Below are 14,020 nucleotides of genomic sequence, written 5' to 3' on the forward strand. Positions count from 1 at the left end.
AAATCCGTTACAAAAGCTTGGTTTGAATCCAGCTGTTGACTCCTGCAGGTCTTCCTTTGTTAGCAGCTGCTGACATGGAGCAGCAGGACTGTGAAGGTCAGAGGTCAACCAACCCCAGCGCATGCCATCTGACCCCTCTGATTTCCATACATGCTGACCTACATTCTGACAGCCGTGTTTTTAATTTTCCTCAGTGACAGAAAAAGTTCAAGTTACAGGTTTACTGTAGAGACACGTTATATTTTAACATTTGTAGGTTTCGGTTTTATGGTGAGAAAATGTAAAGTGGAATAAAGAGCTGGAAAAGAAACAGTCACCAACAAAAACAACGTTAAAAAAAAGAATATGATGCTTATTTTTCACCATAATAACATTTTTAGAACCCGATGTTCAGAAAACAATACTGGAAGTGTATTTAAGTGCAAATATTAATGTTTAAAGAAAATGTTAAAAAATTTATCTGACAAAGGTGATCAATCGCTATGAATACGCATATATATATATATATATATATATATATATATATATATATATATATATATATATATATATATATATATATATATATACACTAACAAAAAGTTAGGGATATTAAGCTTTTGGGTGAAATTTCACAAGAAGCTTAAAATGCATTCAAACCTGTACAGGTGAACTTAATGTGATCTTCTCTAAGCTTTTAAATGCACATGTCCAACTGTTAAATGTTTCAATAAATTTTGCACAAGTTGCTGTTCTCTAACAAGGAGCTTAACGGCAAAAATCACGGCAGGTGTGTGATCCTTGAATTGACCAATAAATGTCCTGGTTCAATTAGAGCTGGTGTTTAAACAGTTGTCCTCATCATGCTGTTCACATTTTGACATCATGAGACCAAGACGACACCTAACAATGGAACAACAGTCCCTTGCCATTGCCATGCTTCAAACAGGACGTTCTCAGACAGAAGTGGCCACTGAGCTTGGAGTGTCACAGAGTGTCATCAGCAGGTTGCAACAGAGATATGGAGAGACTGGAAGAGTCACAGAAAGGCCTAGAAGTGGACGTCCTTTGGCCACATCCCGTGCTGATGACCGCTACATTGTGAACACTGCCCTGAGAAAGCGGATGATGAATGCCACTCAACTCCAGGCACGTTTAAGAGAGGTGAGAGGCACCCAAGTGTCACGTCAGACCATTCGAAGCCGTTTCCATCAGCGTGGTCTGCGTGCTAGACGACCTGCACGGGTACCTGACCACACCACCAGGCACAGGCATCATCGTCTTGCATGGGCCAGGGAGCATTTACGCTGGACGAGGAACCAGTGGGCCTCAGTGCTGTTCTCTGATGAAAGTCGATTCACACTGAGCAGAAATGATGGCCGGCAACGATGTTGAAGACGTCAGGGAGAGCGCTATGCATCAGCCACTGTTGTCACCAGGCCAGCTTTTGGTGGTGGCGGTGTTACAGTGTGGGCAGGGGTGTCCACTTGGTACAGAACTGCCCTACACTTTGTGAATGGTACAGTGACAAGCCCATACTACCTGAATAACATCATTAATCCAGTGATTGTGCCCCTACATGAACAGCACAGGCCTAATTTCATCTTCATGGACGACAATGCTCCTGCTCATCGAGGCCGCATCATCAGGGAACGGCTGTTGGAGACTGGTGTACCTCAAATGGAATGGCCTGCACTCTCTCCAGACCTGAATCCCATTGAAAACCTGTGGGATCAGCTGAGCCGTCGTGTAGAGGCTCGAAACCCTGCACCCCAGAACCTCAATGACCTGAGGGCTGCCCTTCAAGAAGAGTGGGATGCCATGCCTCAGCAGGCAATAAGTTGCCTTGTGAACAGCATGAGACGTCGTTGTCAAGCTGTAATTGATGCTCAAGGGCACATGACCAGATATTGAGACGTTCACATTTTTTGTTGTGGTGTAACTACCATTGTTGTTACCTTTTGTGTTGAAGGAATTTTTTGAGATGAGGAAATCAGTAGTGCCTCCTTCTACTTAAATGTCTTACTTTTATGATATTATATCACTGTAGCATGAACATATTGCATTTTCCATAAATTTCACCTGAAAGCCAAATATCCCTAACTTTTTGTGAGTAGTGTGTATATATATATGTACATATATATATATATATATATATATATATATATATATATATATATATATATATATATATATATATATATGTATATGTATATATATATATATATATATATATATATATATATATATATATATATATATATATATATGTGTGTATATATATATATATATATATATATATATATGTAGTCAGAATTATCCTCCAACTTTGAAGAATTATGACTGACGGCAATAAACAGAAGATTGTTCAATTACTTAAAAATGTGTATAATATTTATAAATGTTTATAAAATAAAAAATGTTTCAAATGAATAAATTTGTGTTTTGCATTTTCATAAAAACAAATGTAAACAGAAATCTTAAAATCATATAATATATAACTTCATAATATATGATTATAAATATAATTTTATATATATATATATATATATATATATATATATATATATATATATATATATATATATATATATATATATATATATATATATATATCCAAGTATTTTGTTGTTTTTTTCTTAAGATTTCTGTTTACATTTGTTAAAAGTAAAGCCTATGTAGAAATGCCAAAAACTGCAGTTCCCCCCTCCTCCACTAGGGGCTCCTAACTGCTTCGTTTATAAATAAATTCTACTTCAAGAAGGAGTAATGCAGAACAATCACAGTTTTCAGCTGGTTAACAACGTGACTTAGCTTTAGCCTGCTTGCCTCCATTAACTGGTTAGCTCCTGTTAGCTCCGGGTTAGCTCGGTTAGCTTTTAGCTACAGGCAGCTCAGAGATCTCTAGATGTCAATTATCCACTCTCACAGCCCCCGTCTGAGCTCTACCTTTTTTTTTCCATTTTTGTATCTGGGGAGAGACTACTCGTGTGACCCTGCCAAGCGGTAGGAACCGCCCACCGAGCTTCAATTCAGCTTTTCAGAAACGTACGAGTGACGTCATGGAGGCTTCGTCCATCTTTTATAGTCTATGAACAGTCTCCATTTACTTGCACACTCACATAGTCATAATAATAATAATAATAATAATAATAATAATATTATTATTATTATTATTAATAATAATAATAATAATAATAATAATAATAATAATAATAATAATAATGATAATCATTTTTATTTAATTATTATGTATTTTTTTAATAAAAACATCAATGCACTCTTTATACAGTACATACATTCACATACATATAATACGAACCATGCATACTGCCTGAACACATGCGCCATATAGAATTTAGCAGGTAATAGCAGCTGGTTAGAGTTGGAAAACAGTTGTGATAATTATTAAATTGCATACTTTTTATGTCACAGCCATCATCTAAAAAGACATTTTTGCATTTAACATGCAGTTCTTCTCACAGCCACTAGAGGTCACATATTCTTAGTATTATAGGTAATTATTAATCAGTGAGGAAACAACAGACTGTCATTATTGGGGTAAAGAAACGTTTTTGTAAAACTACCTTACAAAACAGTTTCAGGGTGAAGTGTAAAACATTTGGGAAGGGTATTTATCTCAGTTTGTTCCTCTCAGCAGCCTTCAAAAGAAGCTACTCCACTTCTGAACTTCACCTCATTCAAAATGATGACCTGCAGCTGGACATCATCACTGTTTGCATCTCAGAAATAACAAATAAATAAATACATAATGTGTGTGTGTTTGTGTGTGTGTTTAAAGAGGATGAAAGACAAAAGTACTCAAATGTAACTTCACTGTGTATCACAATGGTAATGTTATGGTCTGCAATGCCGCCACAGTCATACGAACAGTTTTGGGATGTGCTGGAACAGGAGATTCTCATCATGGATGAGCAGCAACTGTGTGACGCTTCATGTCAACATGGAGCGAAATCTCAGAGGAATGCTTCCAACACCTTGTTGAATCTTTGTCACAAAGGGTGTTTCTCAATTCAGGTTCTGCACACTTCCAAGTGCGCAGACTGCGTGGGCAACAAAGGGTTCTACGTCATCTGCACACACCGAAGTGCGCTTACTGTCAGTAAAAAGAGACAACTTATCTAGTGTACAACAATTACCCATAGTGCCCCAGTCCTCCGTTGCCTAGCAACTACATATTCCAAATTTATCTAATTATTGATCCTATTCTTCCACAAAAAGACACAAAAACAGTTTATAAATGACAGAAAATGGTGCCAGTATTTTTTTTAAAATTTATTTTCATTTTCCCTTGTGTGTAAATGAGCAACATGAGGCGGTTTAGACGAGCTCTCCTCTGGCTGACAGCTCATCCCGTCAAGCTGACGTTAACTTCAGAAAATAATCCTTTTTTAGACACATATACAGTCGCCCTCATATGTACTCATACCCTCCCATTAAAGAAGGAGAAAACCGCTGCCTGGGAAATAAGATGAAACTGACTAAAGTCATATTAAATAAAAACAAATAATGAAAATCATGACATTATTTTCTAATTCTGGTTCAATCGAAAGATTTATAAAAAAGCAAACCAATGTGATAAAATAATGGTATGTCACTCATAAACTAATGTTTTTTCTTTTTAAATCCTTTGATGTTTTGACTCCAGTCAGGTGTTTTCTGTTCCTCTCAGTCAGACTTCTGCACCTGTTGACAGGTATTTTGCTCCAATTTGTCCAGGACCCATTTGTTTGTTTTTCCCTTTAACTCAATTAAATAACAAAACAGTGTCTTGTATCACTGAATAATAATTTGGAACATTTTTAATTATTGTACCTTATTTCAGTCTCCAATTAATTGCGTTTATGTAATAAATTCAGATTTTTCTTTAATGACAGGAGACGAAGACATCTGAGGACAACTGGAATGAAATTTATATGTGGTTATTGGACACAACACCGCTGTCTTCCCACCTTGTCTGTTGGGACAAATATGTGTGTGTATATACATAAAAATAAATAAACGGTCTGGCTGATGCGGGACCTACACCAGCGCTCATTCTTTTCAATCAGGATTGCAATGAATTCTGGGATAGGAGAGGGCGCAAAGGATACATCTCTTGTATCCTTGGTTTTAAGCTAATCTGGAGCCAAACGAAGTGTGGATTTGAAGGTTGGACTCGTAGGAGCCTTTGAACTGGACAGCACTTGGCGTGTCACTATGACGCATGCAGCCGACGAATTCGCACTTGGAAGTGTGCAGACCCTGAATTGAGAAACACCCAAAGAATAAAGGCAGTTCTGAAGCAAAAAGCCATCCAACCTGGTCTTTAACCTGAGTCATTATAGTCTTAGTGCCCTCTAGAGGCCTGGCATGTGCACTACATCGTTTCTGGGCCTATTTGCCTTTTTTCTGTACAGAGACTGTTGTCATTCCACTGCTGTGTAACTTATTTTTTCTTTCTTTTTTTTAATATGCAAAGGAAAAAGTTTGGTGTTTTCTTGGTGTAAACAGTGCCTAAGTGATGAGTGACATGGCTACAATTTTATACATAGCCGTGGTCCAGTGGTGGGCAATACTTTATCAGTGGTCATAAGAAAAGACAGGAAATAATTCAATTCAATTCAATTCAATTTTATTTATATAGTATATAGTTTATTTATATAATAACTGTGTTCCTCTCTCTGACACTTCTGTGATAACTGTAGTCACATTAGAGAAATGAGAAATGTTCAAAAAGGTCTATAGAAAGGTAAGTGGTTTGTTTTGAGGCGAGTATGTGGAGCTAGATATGGTTATAAGGTGTCCATTCTGGTTTACTTTCTAGTGGTGGTGGACTACTGGATCCTAGGTGTGGTTAGCTGTACATTGGGAAATGTCCGGCTGCTGATACTGGGGCTAAGTTCTGTCTTGGTCTGATATGTTACTTTGCTCTAAAATCAGAACTAAAACTAAATAAGATATTGTTTCTGACATTATATAGTAGAGTAGCACTACTGTGTAGCATCATGCTAACATCAAGTTAATAGTCTTCGGAAACATTTGTAATTTTACTTGCACAGGGACACAATCTCTTCTAAAAATGTGTAGCCAGATGTCAATATTTTTAAATAATGAATGTTTAGGAGACAACTTTAAAATGAACTTCAAACTGGTATAGTGATACTGCTGATCCATATGTTTGGAAAAACCTTTCTGTTTTCCTCCAGTGACCTGTCAATCACCTGGGGTGTCTAATGAGATTTCAGACCTGGCATACGCTTCTATCGCCACCTCTCCATCTTCGTCTTTGTAAGGGAAGAGGATTTCTTGGAAATTTTTTTCGGAAAAGATAAAAGTTATTAAACCAGTAAGAGGAAATCTTACTACAACCTTACAACGACATGACTTGAACTACTTTTTTAAAAGACATGTCCATACCTCATGACACTTAGATTTTCTCCCTCTGGAAGATTAAAGGTCAGAGCGTTGGTTTTGACCTGTGCAACGTGGACAAATCATTGCTGACTGTTGATAAAATGATACTGTAGCTGATAGTGAGACAAGTAAATTTAGACAAACATAATCAGTCTTATCCAAGATAAACCTTAGTTTTTATATATCTAAAAATAACATTTTCTTTAATCTAGACAAAGAAAAGGCAATTATGTCTTCTGTTGCAGTCCAGTGGCTGGTTTATTCACATTTTAAATCCCAAGTGTTTAATTTCTCTGTCATGTAAACATTAATTCCGCTCTAAGTTCATTTTGATTGTTCTGTGCATGCTTGTTACCTTGTCATGTCCTGATAACGCAAAAATTCCACATGTTGTTTTGCCTCCCGTCTTTGGTGGTCAATCTTACTTCTCCTCAGCTGCTGAAAAAAAGTGAAGTAGAATGCTCCTGTCGAGCTTGTGCTTCAAAATTATAATCAAAATAGCGGCAAAACTGGTACTTGTGTAGTTTTCCATGTTACGACTGAAAAGATGAGAAGCAGAAAGCAAACTTTGTTTGTTTCCGGTAGATGGCATTACGTCACGCCCGCCCCCTGTCCAATCAGAACCTCTCCAAACCAACTGATCTAAAGTGGAATTAAGTATGGATGTGTTATTCAGAATTTTTATTCTCTAGTCATTTAGCAGACACTTTTATTCTGTGTGTGTCTCATGCCTCAGAGAGAAAGAAGTGTAGATAGCAGAAAACAACAAACTGTTCTGAGGTGTATAAATGAGAGGAAACAAGAAAATAACTTCAGAATCTCGCTGGCTTGGTTTTGCTAAGGCAGTGTTTTTCGACCTTTTTCAGGGCAAGGTACACTTTTTTCACAGAAAAAAAATCCCAAGGCACAGCACAGACCAAAAAGTTTTTTTTTTTTTTTTTTAAAAGCTTATGTTATTATTTTATTATATTATCAATATAAAGTCCATCTTGTCAAAGTGTCTTGAATAGAACAGATAAACACAAGAAAAAGACATTTTATGAGCTTTCACCTGGGCCTGTTTTGAAGAACACAGAACTGCTTATGAGGAAAATTAGGTGAAATTGGATAATTCTCATGGCACACTACTGCGCCACGGCACAGTGGTTGAAAAAAACTGTGCTAAGGGGCTCCAGATATATCTGCAGAGAATTGCTCACGTAATCAATTTAGAAGTTAAATCATTCCACCTAACATCGTTCTTGATTTAAATAATCCCATATGCAGAATTTGATGATTATAAGAACAGGTTTATGCTTCCCTTTTAATCAGTGGCCACTTGAAGGATGTTCTAGTGGTCTGACAAACTAAGCTGTCCTGATTACCTACTGAGCTTCTTCCAATCCCGGACGAGCCCCCAAATTATTATGATTTCCCTTAATTCCGCCAGGTCCGTTAATTGGGATGAGATCAGAAATTTATAACAAAGTATTAAAACACAAAGTTTTAATGAGAAACTAAGGATTACAATGAGCTGTTTGAAGTATTTAAATGTTTAAATATATTTACAGGAATTACTATTTCCACGTTACATGAAGGAGAATACTTTAATTCAGAAGAAATTCCTAATTATTAATTTGGAATTAAAAACTTAATGTAACCGTAGCCAACATTTCTTTTCATTAAAACATTTTTAAAGACCCAGAGTAAAAGTCTCCAAGAAAAGATCATGAGGTCATGAGCAAACTCAAAGTAGAACTACTGTACCTCTCATTTTCTTGAGGTCCATGGACCAGTTGCGGAAAAAGCCTGAGTGCATTAAATGAAGCACAATGACCCCCACGGCAACCGCTGCGTTTTGGGAAAGATGTGCATGCGAAGAAGTGAAATATCTGGCTGTTAGCCCATTAGCAGTTTTTTCTGAGCTGTTCTGTGTGGTTAAAATGATAAAAGAAAATCTAAATAAATTACACAAATCACATCTTTTTACTATCCCACCTATTTTAAGTAGGATGTTTTGAAACTTATGTCGACATTAAACGTGTGGCACACATTTCGAAGGCTGGGCGCAGAGACCACCGGACTCACTCCGAGGGGAGGTGAAGGACCAGGGCAAGAGGCTTAAGGAAAACAGGAAGATGCCTAGGACAATTCAGAAACCATTTGGAATAAGTTAAAGTTAATGTTTGTTGCGGCTCTCATTTGTGGCCCAGAATTTCATTGTGACTGGTTCTGAACAAGCCCGTCTCCTGCCGTCCTGCTACTGTGTACTGATACTGATTCTTTTAGTGGTACATAGTACCGGACTGTACTGACTTACTCTCGTTCCCACACACGACCGACTTGTACAATGTAGGATCGTTCCTCGGGTGCTGCTACAGTAGGCTGAGACGGTCAAAGTTGTTCGTCTTAGATTGCGTTCCCCCATTGTGCGCTTCAGATATTTTTATTTTGAACTTTAGTTTATGCAACTTTTAATTTTACTTTGTGTAGTTTTTTTTTTCTCTGCAAAATTTTGTGTTTCAAACTTTTGTTATACCTCTGGATTTATCACATGTTGACTTTTCCATGAATAAGTACATTCAAATGCTTTTCTTTAGCATTTATCCATAAAATAGGATTTTTCAGAAATTCAGCACCTATGGTCTTTCGAAACAAACAAAACACAAAAACAAGTTCACAATACATGATGAAGAAACTGATAATCCAGACAATATAACAAATGAAGAGTAGATATATATTTTATTAATTTCAAGTATCAGATGAATTAAACTTGTTTTTTAGTCTAAATATTTTAAATGCAGCTCTAAAACACATATTGACATGAATGGAGCAGCTTTCGTTTAATTCAGTTTGCATAAAAAAAACCCAACATTCTGCAGAAATATTACCTCTTACTGTAATTAACGATATTTATATGAAAAAAATAAATGATAACACAAGAAAAGTAAATGAACTACAGCAAGATTATAAGTTTGTTGATAATGTGTTCAAAGTAAAAAAAAAAAAAAAAAACAAAAAAAAAAAACATTTTTCTGCCCATCAAGTATTAAGTTAGACTTTCATGAGAACAATCGTTAGTCCTGAATACAATACCAGATATTTTTTTAACCTCATATATATAATATAACGAACCACAGGAGACATATACAAGGAGACAACAGGCAGAATTTCACCTTAATTTCAACTCAAGTTTACAAAAATAATCCCTATTTCTCTTGTCAAATGTATACAATGCAGCATATACACATAGATGTACAAAACAGATGGAAGAGATCCCACCCTCCCCCACAGGAAAAACATATGTTCACATTCAGTATGCCTAAAAAACACATATATGCTTGTGTGTGAATTTCTCCTGATGCTTCACATGAAGGAGATTCACATTGCTGATAGCTAAAGGGCTTATGGGTCTGTTACAGTAAAAAGAAAAGGAAAAAGCTTTGGATTGGAACAGAGAAATAGTGCATTTACTTGAAAACAAAGACAATGGCTCAGTTTGTCTTAAATAATTAGCTCATTTTGTAAAAATAAGAACATGTCGCTTTAGTTTGTCAGAATTTAATGACTGAAATCACATTGGAAAAGAAAATCTTTTTTTTGTTGGTCTGAATTCATAAGCTTTTATTTTTAAAAGTTATTCAGTTGGATTTTACATGATATTTTTTAAAAGAAAATTTGTCTGTGGTTTTTTTGAATTTTTAATTACAAAATTAAAAACTATTTGGCAAAATTATCTCCTTAATTCAGAAAAATAAATCCTTAATTTTTCAAGTAATTGCAAAATGCGTCCATACTATTAGCATCACCAATTGAGTAACAATGACAAGATGCCTTTTCAATACATTAACAATTGCACAAAAAAACCCAACAAGCAACCATAACAGTGGCTTAATGTAGTTGTACCCATTCCCAAACCTGAGAATACAGATTCATAAAAACCATAGATTTCAACAAGGCTGTCCCTAGGATTTAGAGAAGGGGGGCTTGGCCCTCAGGTGCTCCCATACAAAGTAGCTTCTATCAGCCAGTGGTGAAATCATGACAACTTAAAAGCAATGTTACAGGGCAGTTATTGTAATGATCCTCAGTTACTGTAATGACATTTAACACATAAAGCTATGTGGAACGTTACTACCACGTCATACTAATGCTGAGTTCTCCTGGATAAAATTAAATAAATACTAAAAAAATGGATTAGAACAACTTCTTAAATAATTCCATTTTATGTTATAAAACTTCCAGTCTGTCTTATTCTAATTTAAAGGTGGTAGTGGTGGGGATGGGGCGCTCCAGTTGTGAGACATCTGACCACTGAGCAGCTAGTCACAGGTCACTATCGTTGCTCTGAATGGATTCAGCCAGGATTTATTTTTACTTTGATATTTTACTTTCATGCCACGGCTTATTCTGGTTATTTTATGTAACATATATCTGTCCTGTGTTATATATGTGGGCTATATACAACTGAATCTGTAAACGTGTTGGTTTTATGTTAGCATCCCCATATTAAATAGTAGGAAGTCAGATCAAAGGACTTTGTGTTGAGTGGTGTATCAATAAAGTATCACTGTATCAATCTTAGCATATAAATCACTTATTTTATATAAATGAACTGCCTTAATTAAGTTGTGTTTTTAGTCTGTGTATTCATTTTTAGGCCTCGATGCAGACACGTCCCCTTCAGGGCTTCTGCATTCACCAAGCAAGAACCTCTGGTGGTTTAAAGTGAAGCCTGAAATAATTTCTAACTCCTCCTTTTAAAAGCAATTTTAACTCGAAATTCGGCATAATTATGGGCATGTCCTTTTCGCTTGACAGGTACCCGATATGCCGCTTCAGGAAGGAAGAGCATAGAACCGCTGTTTTTAGCCGGTTAACAACGTGACTTAGCTTTAGCCCGCTTACCTCCGTTAGCTGGTTAGCTCCTGTTAGCTCCTGTTAGCTCCAGGTTCGCCTAGTTAGCTCTTAGCTACAGGTCGGAGACCGCTAGATGTCAATCATCCATGACACGCTCCACCTCTTTGTCCATTTTTGTATTTTCTTAGGGAGACGACACGCCAAGATGGTGATAGTAGGAACCCCCCAATGAGCTTTAATTCAGCTCTTCAGAAAGCTACACAGTCCCAGAGGCTCCTTCCATCTTCTATATACAGTCTCTGGTTGTAACATCATTAACAATGTGACACAACAAAAATTATACATTTTCTTTTTGATCAAAATAAGTATTACTGGACTTGAGTAAATTGTGGTTCTTGGTTTCAATTTAATGACAATTCCATGTTTTATACTTGCTGCCTTTGTTTACATCTTTAAACACGAGAAAAACACAAGAAACTTGGTCTGAGATATGGTTACATCTGGATGACATCTAGTCTATTTGACTACTACCTGCTAATGGCTTCAAGTTCCCACTTCATTACGTTTTCTGGGCTTTCAATCTGTTCCAGTCCGTACAAAGCCAACATTCAGCACCAACACATGGGGCTGAGTGGAAAGTAAGTAGGGGTGTGGATGTCAGGGTGATGGATGGAGGTGGAGGACATCCTCCATTTGTTCAGTAATTTGCTCATTGTTGCTGTCCACTTGTAGATTTACAAGCAAACTGCAACAATCAGCCCTTGTGAAGAAATTGCAATATCTTCAAGGTACAGCACCTAATTTTTTTTTACAATTTCTAACAATTCAATAAGTTTCCAGTTAAATTTAACATAAAATATGAAATATGTGACAGAATAGTTATTTCTTCCAAACCACCAACCAATAATATTGATCCAAGCTAAATATTAAAAATAACCCTCAGGGACCTTTTTTTTCTATCTTTAACGTTTTATCAGCAAACATTAAAAGAAAGCTAGAAATAAACAGAGAGAACAGGCCTGACTGGAAGTCCATGAGAAGAAACAGCTAAAATACATTTCACAACTTTAATTTAATTTAATTTAATTTAATTTAATTTAATTTAATTTAATTTAATTTAATTTAACAGGATTATTGTGAAAGACATGGCCGCACTGCTTGCTAACTAGCATTAGCATTACTTTTTTAGCACTGCAGAGAGATTAAAAATATAAACCTTTTGTTATAAATTTCATGACTTTATTTAGCTTTATTATGACAAATTACATGTATATTTCTTTCTACGTGTGTTAAATTGGACCTGAATGAAAGATTTCTGACTACTGAAGAGGATCTCTCTGATACTTTTAGCCCAATCTGCACACAACAACTTTGCTTTTTTCAAGACATTCAGACTGTAAACAGGAAGTAAAGATGTTGTGCAGATGTAGAATTAGATTTTTTTATCAAATAAAACTGATTCAGCAACAGGACAGTTTTCCATGAGTGTGTATCAGAAACCTGTGCTTGAAGCTCTCCGATTGGTTTATAGAGTTTGTAGCAGAGTGATGTTTTCACTAAGGCTCTGTTTACACCACGTTTCCATGAAAAACTTCTTCCTTTTCACATTTAAAAAAAGCATTTACACACAGGTGACGCATCAACAGGACCAGAAACAATGTAGTGCACATGCCAGGCCTCAAGAGGGCGGTAAAACTTCAAAGACACACCCAGGTGTGCGCTAGATCCTCAAACACAACCATTGATCGTATATAAAAGATGGACGGAGCCTCCGGCGGTTCAAAGTGGGGGGGGGGAGGGAGTGAATTTTTACAAACTCGCCCGTTTAAAAGTAATTTAATCTTAAAGTTCGGCATATTTAGGGGCATGTCCCTTTGATTGACAGGTACCCGATCTCCTGCTTCAAGTTAGAAGAACGTAGAACAACCGCAGTTTTTTTTAACAACATGACTTAGCTTTAGCCTGCTTACCTCCGTTAGCTGGTTAGCTCCAGTTAGCTCCGGGTTAGCTCAGTTAGCTCTTAGCTACAGAGATCATGGAGTTCGCTCGATGTCAATCATCTACCATGACGCTCACAGCCCCCCTCTCAGCTCCACCTCTTTGCCCATATTTGTATTTTCTGGGTGAGACAACACACATGCTCCTGCCAAGATGGCTATGGTAGGAACCGCCCACCGAGCTTCAGCTTAGCTCTTCAGAAACCTACGGGTGATGTCACGAAGGCTACGTCCATCTTTTATATACAGTCTATGAACTCAACACAACAGCGTTGCATGCTAACCGCTAGTTATCAGGCGCGTGTAACCTATTTGTCTTTGCTAACTGTAGATGTTTTACCAGAACAAATTAATTAAAAATATGCGCAGCACACACACAACACAGATGTCCACCATTGTTATTGTGCTTCTATCTGGTTAAAATGTTTGCAGGATGATATAAAAAAACATCACTGACTCCAGTTTACATGGACATAATCTAATAGAAAATATAACTCGTTGTCTAGAAATATAGAAAATATAACTCGAAATATAAGTCGTTGTCAAATCTTTGTGGTTTTATCCAACCAGAACTGGAACCGTGTAAACGAGAAGCCAGAACGCAACACAACTTTCCCAGTTTACGGTCTTAATGTGGTGTAAACAGGGCCTTAAGTTCGCTGCCTGAGTCTGAGACGAACTACATCAACACAGCAAGAAGATGAAATGAGAAACAGTTTTCTTGAAGCCTAAACATCTGTTTGTGTTACTGTCAGGTGTTTTACAATGAATGACAAAAGAGAAAACAA

Source organism: Telmatherina bonti (assembly GCF_933228915.1).
Source record: "Telmatherina bonti genome assembly, chromosome: 17".
Classification (NCBI taxonomy): Eukaryota; Metazoa; Chordata; class Actinopteri; order Atheriniformes; family Telmatherinidae; genus Telmatherina; species Telmatherina bonti.